Below are 15,910 nucleotides of genomic sequence, written 5' to 3'. Positions count from 1 at the left end.
GCCACCCTGCCCCTCTCCCACACCCCATTCAGGGAGCCACAATACACATTTTCATATCAAAAGCCACCCCTTGTCCCTCGGCCACAAATCCTTCCTGAAAGTAGACAACATATACTCCATCAACGATAAATAAAATAAATAGGATGTGTTCAACGCTTAAAAACATTTACATCCCCCACGTGTACTTTATCATGGCATCATCTTGTCCGAACTTCTACTTCTTGTAGACCTTCAAAATGGTACATTTCTTATCACCTCTTGTGGGGAGGACAAGGGGTATTTTTCCACTCGCTCTGTGAAAGGGCAGTCCCCAAGCAACACAAACAAGACTCTGTACTGAGAGGCGATTGGAAGCTGACCTTCTGGGACCTTCTGAAGTGACAATGAGAACGTGATGGATGGCAGTGTTCTCTGGCTCCAGTTTTCAAGCCGAAGCAAACACCCTCTTCCTCAGCTCCATAGAAAGGCCTGGGATTTCAGCTTTGGAAACAAAATAGGGGGCAGGAGAGGAGGGGTCCGGGGAGGAGGCCCCCACCATCACAGCCGTTCCTTTGGTGGTTCACGGACTCAAACAGCTGGCAGAGACTCCAAGAATCACCCAGCTTGACCTTCTGGAGCAAAAGGTGGGGCCGCTAAGGCCCAGCGGAGCGCAGACTTGTGAAGGCCACCCAGCTCGTTGGAGGGTAGGTGGGTCAAACCTGGGGGCTGCTTCCTGACCCCTGGAGGGCTCCGCCCACGATACCACCCTGCCTGCCCTCGCCAGGGAGCACCTGCTCCATCGCTCTGGGTTCTGCTGAGCCACTTGCCTGTGTGGACAAGAATCTGAAAAGCTCACATCCTCTTCTCCAAGAACAACAGAGCCCTGCCAGCGCCGGTTAACCAAATAAGATGATGAGACCCACAGGCGGCTTTCCGGGCCTCGGAGAAGCTTCCACAATCTGCCCCCTGGAGAAACACATTCAGAGAGGCTGGAGGAAGGGCCACCCAGACTGTCTCTGGGGCCTCCACCCTATCGGCTCATGTTTGTTTTGTTTATGAGAGGAAAATTCTCCGACTGTTCACAGAGAGGGGGACGTGGGTCCCTTCCTCTGAGGCCTACGAGACCGAACCTCACTCCATCGGCCTCCCAGCTCTCCTCCTCGTGCCCGGGGCGGTCAGGAGCAGCCGTCCGCCCAAGGCTGCCCCGAGCCTCTGGGGGCCTCACCACAGCCTGCTGTCTCTGGGGGCTGTGGCCTCAGAAAATGTCAGAGCCGTGTGTCACGGGCCCTGGGGAGAGATGAGTCAGTGCGAGAGCTGGCTCCTGCCTGCCTCTTTCCTTCTGGGGCCTCCTATTGTGTCTGCGAAGCTGCGTTTAAATGAACTCTGGCACGCGGCGCACCACTCGAATGGGAGCATTTATAGCATTTATCAAATCCTTCCCCACATCTCAGCCGGGATCTGTCCAGCTCCGGGGACGGCGGTGGACGAGGATACTGCTTCAGCAGAGACAGGGCTTTCCCCTGGCTTGAGCTCGGAGAAGGACACCGGTCACCGGGTCAGCAGGACGCCTGTCTACCCCAGCCCGACCCTGGGGAGATGTGCCGGGCTGACACCAGCATCGCGGGTCTTTGCAGAACCCGCAGAACTACCTCCGTCTCCTACACTCCCATCCGAAACTCAAAAAGTTGTCTCAAAAGCCTTGAACTTCCTGGATCAGTCTCAACACCCCGTCTGGTCCGCCTGAATGAATGAGCTCGGCAGTCCTTACTTCTCCCACTTTCACTGGGCCCTCCCATGTGTCACAGTTCCCACCCGTAGGAGCTGGGCTGGGGGCGGGGAGGGAGGAGTGGAGGCGGAGAACAGCGCTTTCTGACACAAGCCCAGGCTGGGTGCTGCACCTCCACACTTCTCCCAAGAAGACTGCCCTGAGCATCTCACACAGGCCACCCACTGTGTGGGGTTTTAGACATACAGAAACGGCCCTCAGGTGGTTCAGAGTCTGAACAGGGAAACAGTCACAGACACAAATGTGGGAAGTGCCAGTCGGGCCGGGCAGGAGCCACTGGGGACACGGGAGCAGGTGTTTCCCAACAGTTTACACTGATGATGCCTTTCCCCTCTTATCCCCACTTTAATGTTTTTAACTCAAGTTACTACATCACTACATTTTTTGCAAAAAAAAAAAAAATCAAGCGCTCTATTGCCCGGCTCAGTCATTGAGCATCGTCCCATGCACCAAGAGGTCGCTGGTTCCATTCCTGATCAGGGCACATGCCCAGATTTCAGACTCAATCCCCAGCAGGAGGCAGCCAATCAATGTTCATCTTTCATCCATGTTTCTATCTCTCTCTCCCTCTCAAATCAATAAAAACATATTTTTTTAAAAGAACATCAAATGCTATAGAAACATAAGCATGTTGTATCCTAAAGGTAACATTTATCCCACCTCAAATACCTTAACACAGTCATCCAGACCTTTTTCTAAGTAAGCATGTATTTAAAAAAAAAAAAAGAAATCAAAAACATCAGATGCTCATGCGCGTTTAAATTCCACCCCTTCTCCCCCTTATTCCTTTTAAGGCAATCATCATCATCATCATCATCATCTTAGTAACTGAACCATACCTATTTCACTTTACGGCTGTATTAGTGTTTATTTGACTAATCTATCGTTGGACACATTTTCTGCTCCCCACGGTGTGCTGTGTGGATTTTGATCCTGCAATTAACGTTTCTGTTCTCGCGTCATCTTTCCCTGTATTCATCTCCCTTCCACGTTTATCCCACGGCCTCTCACCTCAGACTGTTCTCTACTGAAGACTGGCGTCTTCGTTTGCACAGAGAATGCATCTTCTTGTAATCTGAGGGCACCAACTTTCCGACATTGCCTCCTGGATCTTACGGCATAATCATCGTCAAAGGTGTCCTCTTTCAGATTCAGTTGTTCTCATTATTCACGGTAGTTACAGTCTACAAAGCTTCCGGGATCACTCAATCCCCAAATTCTGAACCACTGCTCCTAAGGGAAATACAGAGCTGGGTTCCTGCAAGCGTCTGGTCACATGTTCACAACTCGATCAGTATTCAACCTTGTTTTATGTGTGTTCCTGTTTAAAGACACCTAATTTTATATACGGTGTTGATTCACTCGCATGGAGCTCACGGCCAACAGCAGCATCACTCATGCCTGAAGGAGGCTTATCTAACACACACGTTTCTCCGTAGGGCACGTCCCAGCATCCTGTGCTCAGGGACACTAGACAGAACTCCAGCACTATACTTAGGCCATTTTAAACAGAGAAATCACCAAGAAAAAGCACAAAAATTAAAAATAGGCACCAAGTAGAATGCAAAAATAACACCTGTTCACAGCACGAGCTGAAAGAAGGTGGTGTCCCCCAGCTGGGGACGTGCCCATCAGGTGCCTCAGGTGCTTAGCTGCTCTGCTGGGGCCATGGTCACCGGGAAGGACCATGAGTCTGATTTTGGAGGTTACAAATAAATTTTAGTGCGTGGGTAAATTCGCAAATATGGACTCCACAAATAATGAGGGTCAGCGGTGCCATTCGTTGTCCTTGGTTCTGTTCGATTTTCTCCATGGGTCCTATTTGTTTTCCTTTTACTTGTCTTCCAAAGGGCAGAATCTGTAAAGTTTAATATCTGTTCAAGGACAGGGTAGCCTGCCCTGGGTCCCGTCTCGGCTCACTTTTGCAGAAGCACAGTCACCTGCTCGGCTTGACGGCAGGAGGACAGGTTGATGGCCACATCCAAGGTTCTGTCTGGCTCACACCTGCTCACCTAAGGAGACACCTTCCTTTTTACCCCTCTGCCTGTTTTCTGGGACTGTGAATGTGATCAGGTACATGCCCAAGATGTACAGCTCTTCCTATCTGGGGGAATGGCACCTCACAGAATACACTGCCTCTCCCACAGTGGACTTTTCCTCCTGTACACCCTCCCAGCACTGCACCCCCACCAAACACACACACACACAAACACAGACACCCTGCTTTTCGCCCAGTTGTTCTCTGGGATCTGTGGAGTTTGCCTAACGTAGTGGGTTGAACAGCCCCCAAAACTTATGTCCATGTCCTAATTCCCAGCGCTAGCAATTGTGACCTTCTTTAGAAACAGGGTCTTTGCAGACGTAATCAAGTTAAGGAATCTTGTTATGAGATCATCCTGGATTGAGGGTGGGCCCTAAATCCAATGATGGGTGTTCTTAGAAGAAACAGAAAGGAAAAGACACAGAGACACACAGTAGCGAAGGCCCCGTGAAGATGGAAGCAGAGACTAGAATCGTGTGTCTCCGAGGGTCGCCACCAGACACGAAGAGAGAGGCACGGACCAAATCCTCCCTCAGAGTCTCCAGAAGAAACCAGCCCTGCCAACACTTGGATTTCAGGCTTCCGACCTCCTGAGTGTGGAAAAACATATTTCTGTTGTTCTACACCACCAGATCATGGTCATCTCTTCCAGCAGGCCCAGAAACCTAACACACCTAGATTCAGAAAGATTTATGAGCTGGGAGAAGGAAAAGGAATTCTGCTCTTCCCACCTGAGGGGCAACAGCTAACGGGATCTCAGGTTTCCTCACTGACGTGGAAGCTGACATTCTGAGTCAGGCGGCATCTGGTGGGGAAGCATCATCCTGCCCTCATTCAAGCATCTGAATGAAGCAAAACCAGTCAAAGGATACCAAGCACAGAAGGAAAAATGACAATGGCAGAGTAGGAGAAAGGAATGGCACCACATATACCAAAGGATTATATCCAGAATATATAAAGAACTTCGACAAATAAACAAGAAAAAGACAACCCAACGGAACACATACACACACATGCACACACACACGCTATGAGTATTCATGTTACACAAAGGAAAATTGAACAGCCAATACACATGGGAAGATGCCCAGCCTCACTAATAATCAGACAAATGCAAATTCAAACAATAATGCAAATGCAAATTCAAACAATATACTCATTGGACTTGCAAAAATGCACAACTCTGATAATATCAAGGGTTAGCTAAAGAGGGAAATGAAAACCTCTGTGTGGAACTGGCAGGAGCTGAAGCAGTCACCTGACAGCCATGTGACAGGATCTAGACAGGATCTAGTGCTGGAAGTAGACAAACAATTCTGGGTCTTGGTGTCTACCCTAGAGACATCTCACACACAACCCGGGAGGGACAGACTGATTGCAGCAATGTTTATAATAAGAAAAAATTGGGGGACAGGCTGAATGGCCATCTGTAGGAAATAGACACATGAATCGTAGCTTGTTTATACAATGTCATATCCTATGACCCTGAAAATGAATGAAGCAGAGCCTGATGAGGCAACATAGATCCATCTCAAAAACACAGCAAACTGCAAAATGATACATCTGGTGTGACAGCCTTCAGATAAACTCATGAACTCATAAACAACACTCTGTATTGTGCACAGACACACATATGTAGTAAAAGATGAAAAATATGGAAAGATAAATCGACTAGACTATTTGTCTCTGGAAAGAAAGGCATTCAAAGGAATTGAACAGGAGAATGAAAGGTACTTAAAAGGTACTGGGTCAGCAATGTTCTCTCATCTAAAACAAGTGAGTAGAAAGAAAGACGTGAAGAAACACAGGCGAGCACAGACTACCATGTGAAGAAGACTCTCATAAGCTCTTGGAGAGTGGTCAGATCAAGTGTTCTGAGAATGCAGAGGACAGACTTCTACCTCTTTCCACCCGAAGGTGGCGGCTCTGGAGCTTTGAAAGACAAATGGCAGAGGAGCCATGAGGGAAGCGGTGACTGAGATCTCTGTAGCCGCTCAGAACCCCTCTCTGTGCGGCCTGTCCTGGGCCTTTTGTGTTCTAGGTGCCAGGGCCCAGGAGCCCCATGCTGCCTCCTCCCATCCCAGCAGCATGGGCCTGAGTAAGAACACAATGCACGACCAAGAACGCATCATGGAACATCTAGAAGGTGTCATAAACAAGCCAGAGGCAGAGATGTCCCCATAAGAACTGCAGCTCCACTATTTCAAAACGCACGATTAGGACGACAATAATTTGCTTGACGGCCTAGAAAACTATCCACAGCCATCACTCACGTCCACAAGGAGGAGGGGAACCAACAGGCCCCACCGATGGTGTTTTCAGAGAGGATGACAAGAACAACGATGGGTCTATCGGCAATGCTGGATTTGCAAAGTCACGACAGTAGGCATTTTTGGACCATGTCCTAGTTATCATTACAATGTGATGGACAGTTTGGGTAATACAGAATAACTCATTTCCAACTACAGCTGAAGAGTTTTGGTAAAAGCCTTGTTACACTGGGATAAGAAAGAGAAGTAAAAGAGAAGAGAAATGGGACACGGTTTAGTCCCCAAGCACAGTTAAATCTCCTGTTGGACAAGGGCTTGATTAAAGAATCTTTGTAAGACTTGGCTAACCGGAGCCGAGCACCCAGGGACATGACCGGAGAATACCGCCGTTCCCCTGGCTTTAACTCACGCTACCTGACGAGTAGGACAGGCTTTGCCAAGTGGACCCGCTTTTCAGTGACAGGGAAGGAGTGAAATGAATGCCAAATGTTTCCCCTGTGGGCTTCTGTCTCTTCAGGTAAACGTGGTCAGGAATCTGGAAAGTTCCCTGGCCTAAGTAACTACTTGCTCTGGGCACATGAGTATTGATTAAGCCATTTCAAAGCCACAAATGTCAAACACTGAGTTCAGCTAGCCACAGAGCCTGTCTGTATCTTCTGGTACTTTGGATATAATACACCACTGACCTAAGTGATTAACCTTTTTTCAGCTTTTCAATATTTTATGATACTACTGCTATATCTTTTTTTTTTTTAAATCCTCACTCGAAGATATTTTTCCATTTATCATCAGATAGAGTGGTGGGGAGGAAGAGAGAGAAACATCGATGTAAGAGAGACATATCGACTGGTTGCCTCCTGCACGACCCAACAAGGGCCTGGAACATACCACGACCAAGGTACATGCCCTTGACCGGAATTAAACCCACAACTCATTGGTCCGCAGGCCAAACTGAGCCAAAACCAGCCAGGGCCATGTCTTTATACTTTCTTTCTTTCTTTTTTTTTTTTAATCCTCACCCGAGGACATTTTTTCTATTTTTTGTTCAGATAGAGTGGGAGGGGGAGAGAGAGAGAGAAACATCGACGTGAAAGGGACACTTCGAGTGATTGCCACCCACATGACCCAACCAGGGCCGGGGACAAACTGCAACTGAGGTACGTGCCCCTAGCGGGAACCGAACCCGGGTCCCTCAGGACCGCAGGCCGACGCTCTAACCGCTGAGCCAAACCGGCCAGGGCAACTTTATTTCTTTTATGACTTCTTCAGTCTGGGAGAGACCTTGAATTTAAAAGTGTTCTCTAATCAACAGCAAATGTTTTAGCTTTAATATTTCTATTTAACTCTGGTTTATAAGGTTTCATTTTTGCAGTTTACAAACTTAGGAATGTAAGGATTTATCTCTTCTGCTTGATGCAATGGGTGTAAAACTACTAGCTGTTGTAGCCTAAGTGAGAAGTGAAAAGGTCATTCACCAAGCACAGTGATTAACCTGATACAAGTTATATTTGGAAGGAGTGTTGTTTAAATGATCTCTTCTAGTCTAAATACATGAATTCTTTCAGATCAGGAAAGATTAGAAAAAGAAACCTAAAAACTCTTAACAGTGTGAACCTCAACAGTAGTTGAAAATGGGAAGCAGCAGCAAATTGCAATTTGGCTTATTGTATGTGACGGACATGCTGTGATAAAAAAATCCAAAATGATGACTGAATGAGGAAGAAAACTGCATAAATTTTTCTGTAAGAAGTATAGCAACTTATTTTTTTTTATTAAAGTACTCTTATAAGAAAACATCTGTATTTGTAAAAAATGGTTTCCTGTGTCAAGTACTTGTGCAATCAGAGCTGAATTGTAAATATTCTTGTAAAATCTAATTGTTTGAAAGATTTAGATAATGAATTCTGGATATGTGACAAATAGAACTGACAGAGAGAGGAAGGAAGAAGAAAAGAAGGAAGGAGGGAGGGAGGGAGGGAGGAAGAAAGGAAGGAAGGAAGGAAAAGGGAAAAAGAAAGAAAGAAAGATGGATCGGTGGGATTGGGAGATGGGTCTGAGAACAACTTCCACAGACCCTACTCCTGCTTACTTGGGTATTCTGGGCCAATTTCATTTGCTATGTTAACTGAATAATGTCTTAAGTTCTCAAATTGTAATATAGGTGTAAAGGAGTTGAACACTATATTTATCATTCGAGACAAAACCACAGAGGTAGTGGCTATGTGGCTTCAGATTCTCTGATCAACATCCAGAGCCTGGAGAGCTAGAAACCCTTCTCAGACTCCCTTGCAGCTAGGTTCTGTGTGTGATTTGGGCTTTGCCAATTACGGTTTCATGTGAATCAGCAGGGAGACAGACCAGAGACAGGGTGGGGTGTCGTTTTATGGGATTGGCTGTGTGGAAGGTGTAGTTCTGGAACTGGCAGAGATGGCTCCACCACCTGGTTCTGCAAATTGCTGATTGTGGCAGAGGCAGCAGCTCCCTTGGTGGCTTGTTCTGGGGGTGGTTTGAGATTTTGTTCCTGAAAGTCCACCTAAAGTTTTGTCTTTGGCCCTCCCACCAATTCTGAGGGTTATCTAAATTATTAACAAATGAATCCCTTTCTGCTTGAGTTAGTGAATTCTCTTATTCTCTTATCTGGCAAGTTCACCAAACGTTTCTTATTATCAAGTCCATGGTCTTTGATTACATATTTTTGCTTTCTCATGAGCCCAAAGCCCCTGAGCTAAGATTTCTTACCACTATGATTAAACCATGTTTGACAAATAAATCAACCAATGAATGAATGAGTTTCAAGCATTTATGACACACAGCAGAAAGACAACTTAGAAAACATCCAAAAGTTATTAGGCCAGGGTTTGGCAAACTTTTTAATGTGAAAGACCAGACAGTAAACGTCGTCGGCTTTGCAGGCCACACAGTTCGTCTCTACGTCAACGCTGCCGTGGCAGTGCGGAAGCAGCCATGGACCGTAAGGAAGCGAGAGAGTGTGGCTGGGGTCCAGTGAAGCCTTATTTACAGCTGGCTGGCCGGATTTTGCCCATGGACCATAGTTTGCCAACCACCCCCAACCATGAGTTGAAAATACAATAAACCAATCACCAAAGTGACCCCAACCTGTGGGGAAGTTGGGAGAAGTCAGCCATCCCCTGGGCATCTATGTCTCATTCCCAGCTGAATAAGCCATAAGTCTAACCCAATGTCCCATGAGAGGGAGGGAGCGAGGAACAAAGGAAGGAAGGAAGGGAGGGGAAGAGAGAGAGAAAGAAAGGGCAAGAAGGAGAGAGGCAGGGAGGGAGGGAGGAAGGCGTGGAGAGAAGAAGGGGGGGAAGAGAGAGAGATCCCAAGGAACCCCCCAAAAATCCTTTTAGGGGCAAACCCTATTTCTCCTTAGCATGGAGCCCAGGGATAACATCACAAACACCAAGGAACTCCCAAGTCTCCATAGATTTATAATGAAACTGTCAAAGCAGGAAAAATCACTCTGGGTGAATACCTCCTACATCCATTTGTCGGCTGAGAACATTCTTTCATCAGCCTAAAAATGTTCTTCAGCCTCTCTGGGCCACCGCTCACACACCAGGCTCCAGGTCCTCCACGAGAGGCCCAGCGAGGCGGCTGGCTGCCCCACAGACAAGCCTGGGGTGGGGCAGGGGAGAAGGGAAGCGGATTTCCTAGGCCCCGGGCCGACAGAGTGGCCTGAGCTGACCAGCCATGGGCTGGCCCAGAAGTCCAGGTGTCAGGAGGAAACTTTTCTTGGAACCCTGGTCCCTGCTGGTAGAAAAAGTTAACGCTGTGCCTTCCCATTCCCAAGTGGACACGCAGAACAAAACACCTGACCACATGGCTCCCAGGTTCCGTCCCAGACAGGAAGCATGAGCTCTTCCTGCAACAGGCCCTGCGCAGAGGACCCCGGGGACCCCGAGGGCTGGTCTCTCGCTGTCCCCACATGGTCAGTAGGGCCCCATGGCCACCGTGAGACCTGGCGACAGGTCGCCCCACCCTTGCCCCACTTGGAGGCACTCAGTGTGATCTGAGCCTGGCCCCGCAGTGTGGAGGAATTCAACTCTGACTCTGAAACGTCCTGTGGGCAGCAGGCCCTGGCTGTCGTGTCAGGCTGTGGTTCCAACCTCTCACTTCACAGAAGCAAGCCCACATGGGAATCTGCCCTTCCACGGCCAGATCGCCTCCTCTGAAGCCTCCCGTCTCCAGGACTTGACGGGAATGCTGCCCTGGGTTCAGAAACCAGCCAGACCAGGGTGCTGGGGCGGCAAACGTTCAGCCCGGACGTGCCAACGAGACAGAAGTTTCATTCGGGCTGGCATGAGCACCCTCAGATGTGCCAGTTTCGACACAGCCTGTCTGCCTGGTGGTTCTGCCCCTATTGTTACCTCCAAGGTCACATGGGGCCTTCTCCACCCTTCGGAATGGTTTCCAGAGCCTGTCTGTGCCCACGCCCCCTTCCCTTCCGGGGCTCAGCAGCAGCCCTTCCTGCCAGAGCTTCTCACTGGCCCCTCAGCAGAGCTGGCTTTGTCAATAATTATTTATAACCATCTACTTTTTTTACTGTGGTTACATATACATAACAAAATCTATTGTAACCATCTTTTAATGTCAAAACTCAGTGGCATTAAGTATATCCACATTGTCGTGCAACCATCACCATCATCCACCTCCAGAACTTTTTCATCTTCCCGAAGTGAAAGTAGGTGCCATTAAACACTAACCCCCCACCCCCAGTCCTCCCTCTCCCCAGCCCCCAGCACCACCATTCCACTACTTCCTGCCTCTAGGAAGTGGACTACTCTATGAACCTCATATCAGCAGAATCATATAGTACTTACCTCTTGTGTCTGGTTTATTTCACTTAGTATAATGTCTTTAAGGTTCCTCCATGTATAGCACGGGTCAGAATTTTCTTCCTTTTTAAGGCTAACTAATATCCCATTGTGTGTACACACACACACACACACACACACACACACTACATTTTGTTTATCCATTTACCTGTCAATGGACACTTGGGTTGCTTCTACCTTTTGGCTATTGTGACCAATGCCACTATGAACATGAGTGCACACATATCTACTCAAGTCCCTCCATTCAATTCTTTTGGGTATATACCCTGTCGATTATTTATTTATTTACTTATTTATTTATTTATTTCCTCACCCGAGGACATTTTTGCATTTATCCTCAGATAGAGCAGGAGGGAGAGAGGGAGGAAGAGAGAGAGAGAAACATCGATGTGAAAGGGACACATCGACTGGCTGCCACCCACACAATGCCAACGGAGGCCGAGGACAAACTGCAACCAAGGTACATGCTCTTAGTGGGAAATGAACCCGGGACTCTCTGGACTACAGGTTGAGGCTCTAACCGCTGAGCCAAACCAGCCAGGGCTCAATTATTTTTTAACTTGTTCTTGACATATAATATTTGTCAGAACATTGCTCAGGTAGGTGTACTGTTCATGGAATTTTCCCAAAGTGAACACATCCATGTAATAACACCCAGATCAAGAACCCGGACACCACCACCCTCCCCAGATGGCCCTTCGTTGTCATCCCCTCACACACCGTCACTCCCCTCCACCCAGCCAGGGTAACCAACATCCTGACTTCTACCATATACATTAGCTTTGCCTGTTTTCACACTTTACATGTGGAATCACACAGTACGTGTCTGCCTTTTATTACTCAGCATTGTGTTTGTGAGGTTCAGCCATGTGTCTGTGGGTTCTCGTGTGGCATTCCACTGTATGACGTATCACAATTTATGCTTCTATCTTATTGCTGATGGGTATTTATGACTAGGGTCTGGGTTGGGACTAGTACAAACAGTGCTGCCATGAACACTAGTACATGTGTCTTGGCAGCACAGGTACACATTCCTTATGGGTACATACCTAGCAGTGGAGATGCTGGGTTCTACGGTGTGCACATATCCATGTTAGTAGATAAAGCCAAACAGTTTTCCAAAATGGTTGAACCACTTTACACTCCTGCCAGCGGAGGATTTCACCAATACTTGATATTCTCTTTTTCATTGCGGAGTTTACGCAGGGGCAGTGCCTTGTGGCTTCAAATTTGCACGTCCCTGATGACTTATGAAGTTGAACACCTTCTCATGATCATTATTCTATCCTACATTTCAGGGACAGCTCACAAACCTCCCAACAAGAAGACAAAGCAGGGATCTCAACGTCTTACAAGGCTGCCTCCAAGCCTCCCAGGCAGCCAGGTCTCATGATGAAATCCAGGCTTGAGCTGTGTTACATAAGATAAGGCCAAGTTCTCCACTCACCTGGCCAGGTCACTGTCCCGGGTCCTGGGCTGGATTAGACATGACTGGCCTACTCCTCAGGCATCATTTGCTCATAACAGTATCCCAAGGGCCAGGCCTTTTGCCAAGAGAGCCAGATGTCACTGGGTCGGCATGTGTAAAAGCCAACAAATAACAAGTGTGCAATTCTCAGGAACAACAAACCACAAATATGGAGAATTCTGCAATCACTAAAGGAACTAAGAGTAATCCATGTCTGGTCTTGCTCAAGAATCATGCCAATCAACTCCCTGAGCTAGACCTGATCTGCTGGTCCACTCAAAGTCAATTTGATTCAATCTAGCAAGTATTTGCTGAGGCCCTGCTACGCACCAAACGTTGAGTTGGATGACGCTGGAGTCACAGACATGGGAGATGGTCCTAGCCCTCAAAGAGCACATGGTCTACAAAAACATAACTATTAGGGAAACTGTGATAAATGTCACCAGTAAGATATGAGCAGAATGTAGGTAGGACACCATGAATTTAATGGAGAAAAAACGTCTGGTTATAGAGAATCAAGGAAACTTCGTGGAGAAGTCTGAGATAGACTTGGAACAATAGACAGGGTACCTCAACAGTTGGAAACTGGCAGGGAAGGCCCTCTGGATGGGGAAAGGTGTGAACTAAAATCAATAGGTTGGGGTAGTACAGGTTAGTTGGCCAGAGAAAGTTTCAGTTTGGCAGGAGAATGACAAAGGCAAAACCCTTGAAGAAAGATACTGATGTCATAAAAATTAACCTCTGGATTTTTTTTTTTTTTTTTAAATCCTCACCCAAGGATATTTTTCCATTGATTTTTTTCAGATAGAGTGGGAGGGAGGGAAAGAGAGAAACATCGATATAAGAGAAACACACTGATTGGTTGCCTCCTGCACAACCCCAACTGGGGCCAGGGATCGAACCCACAACCGAGGTATATGTCCTTGACTGGGAATCAAACCCGAGACTCTTCTGTCTGCAGGCTGACGCTCTAACTGCTGAGCCAAATGACCAGGGCTAACCTTTGGATTAAAAGAAAACCCACAAAGATAATTAAAAGGCAAATGCCACAATGGAAAAACATTATTTGCATCGTAAGGTAGACAAAGAGAGTTGTTTACATGAATTCTAGAAATCCACATAATAAGCCATTAAAATGATGTAGAGCCATTTATCGACCAGTTCAGATATTTATGACCTACTGCTGAACAGAAAATGCCGGCCACTAAATGACACAGGATAAAATTTATGCACAATTACATAATAGCAAGATGTCTTAAAGGACGGTTCCCAAGATGTAAGGGGCGATTATTTCTCAGTGGAAAAGGATTACTCAATAGCTTTTTCTTCTTAATTTTCCAACATCGTTTAATATCTTAAAAATAATGTAGATTTTAAATTGAGAAAAAAGCAATTCAACTTTAAAAAATATGATCTGTGATCATTATTTTACCTACTACACAGGCAAATTTTTAAAAAATAGTAATTATTGTGGACAAGAGTTTGAGGGATTCTCATATATTTCCGGTAGAAACATGATTGCTTTGATCTTTCTGAAAAGCAAATTTAAATTTAAAATATACTTATCTTCTGACCCAGACATTTCACCTGTAGGAATTTATTATATAGCAATTATGAATTGACACAAACATACATCTAGGACATTCCTTATAGAATTTTGTAGGAGTGCCCAGCTAGTGTGACTCAGTGGACTGAGCATCGTCCCATGGACTGGGCATGTGCCTGGGTTGCGGGCTCAATCCCCAGTAGGGGGCGTGCAGGAGGCAGCCAATTTGATGTTTCTCTCTCACATTGATATTTCTATCTCTCTCTCCCGTCCTCTCCCTCTAAAAAAATCAATTAAAAAAATGTATTTCAGAATGTTGTAATAGATAAATAGATAGGGAGGAAAGGGGGGGGAGGGAGGGAAGAGTAAGCAGAGGAGGAGCAGAAAATCAGAAAAGAAGAGCAAAAGCTTGTATTTATACAGATGTTCACTGTAGCTGTTTTTGTTATAGCAAAAGACTGGAAAATCTAAATACTCCAGGGACTGCATAAATAATGTTGCCTGCCTTCATACGTGCCGATTTAGAAAGACTGCCACAATATATTAAGTAAAAAAAACACCTAATTATGTGAATAGTGTGCTTCTATTTGTGTAAAAAAAAAATACAAAGATATATATGTTCATATATGTCCTGCTATTTGCATTGAACATACCTGGAAGGATACAAAATGTTGCCTTTCTCCAAGTGAACAAGCATTGGGTGGGAGATGTTTTTTAAAATTGTAACATCTGAATTTTTTGCTTTTGAATTTTTACTTTTGTAGTGCTTAAAATGTTTTCCACACTCAATTAAAACAATGGTTTAAAAAAAAAAATAAGGGCAACGGGATAACTTGTGGAAGCAGATCCAGTGATAGAAATAACTGATAACGGCTTGGGGACAAGAGAAAAGATACAAGGAAAGTTTCAGCAAGTCACTAATGAAAGAGAAAGAGAACGAAAGTGCGAGAAAAATAGACGTTCAGGACCCACAGTCAAATAGATAGGTAACACCCATTTATGCCTGGCAATATTACTGTACTATAAAATTATCTTTAACTATGTATTAACGATGCCTCTGAAACATTAAAATAAGATTAGCTGAACACTCTTTAAGCAGAGACAGTTGAAACACTAGAGACTATTTCCACTTAACTCAGAATTAAAACAAAGTTGCCTGCTGTCACTCTTACTGTTTAAAGTTGTTCTAGATGGTATAACCAATGCAACAAGACAAGAAAACAGAATGAACGAGAGAAACACTAAAGAGAGAGACTGAAGATGCTATGAAGATGTTATAATGGACTACCATAAAACCCAGGAAGACTGCCCCTCAGTTCAGTGAGGAGACCAATTACTCAATAAACATATGAAAAGCTATTTCTTTTATACATACCAACAGCAAACAATTAGGAAATAGACTGGGAAAAGAGACCATTCGCCTTGGCTGCAAACAATTCAAAATTCCCGTTTCAACTTAAGAAATGTACAGGGACCTATATGAGCAAACCATGTGGACATCTGACGGACATACTGAAGTTCCAGAGGAGCAGATCCAATGTTATAAAGATTCCAATTCCCTCAACATTCATCTACAAACTTAATGCAATTTCAATCAGAATCACAGAGGAATTTTTTTCCAAGTTGACCAAATCATTCTAAAATTCATTTGGAAATAAAATGCAAGGGAACAGCCAAGAAATTCTGTAATCATGGGATTCATGCCCTAAAATAATTAAAATATTAAAACAGCGTGGAATTGGCAGAAGAACATAGATTCATATCATTGGACAGAAAGAACTCCAGAAACAGAACCAAGAATATGTGAGAATTAACAGATGACAAAGAGAGCATTTTGAACCAGTAGGAGAAGGACAATGTTGGGGAAATGTAAGGTTGGATTCTTTACCTCACATGAGACATCAGATCATTTTAGAAATAAATTCAAAATTTAAGTGTAGAAAAGTGTGAAAGGAATTCAA

General features: G+C 45.5%; 1 protein-coding gene and 1 pseudogene across 1 annotated transcript in view; one reads left to right on the top strand and one right to left on the bottom strand.

Moving 5' to 3' along the window:
• Positions 1-15,910, bottom strand: part of NTN1 (netrin 1) — a 174,120-nt gene that overhangs the window by 97,040 nt on the left and 61,170 nt on the right.
• On the top strand, positions 5,766-6,192 carry LOC118633997 (annotated as a pseudogene).

The sequence above is a fragment of the Molossus molossus genome, unplaced genomic scaffold (genome assembly GCF_014108415.1).
Source record: "Molossus molossus isolate mMolMol1 unplaced genomic scaffold, mMolMol1.p scaffold_m16_p_19, whole genome shotgun sequence".
NCBI lineage: Eukaryota > Metazoa > Chordata > Mammalia > Chiroptera > Molossidae > Molossus > Molossus molossus.
This window is presented reverse-complemented; position numbering and strand designations above follow the sequence as displayed.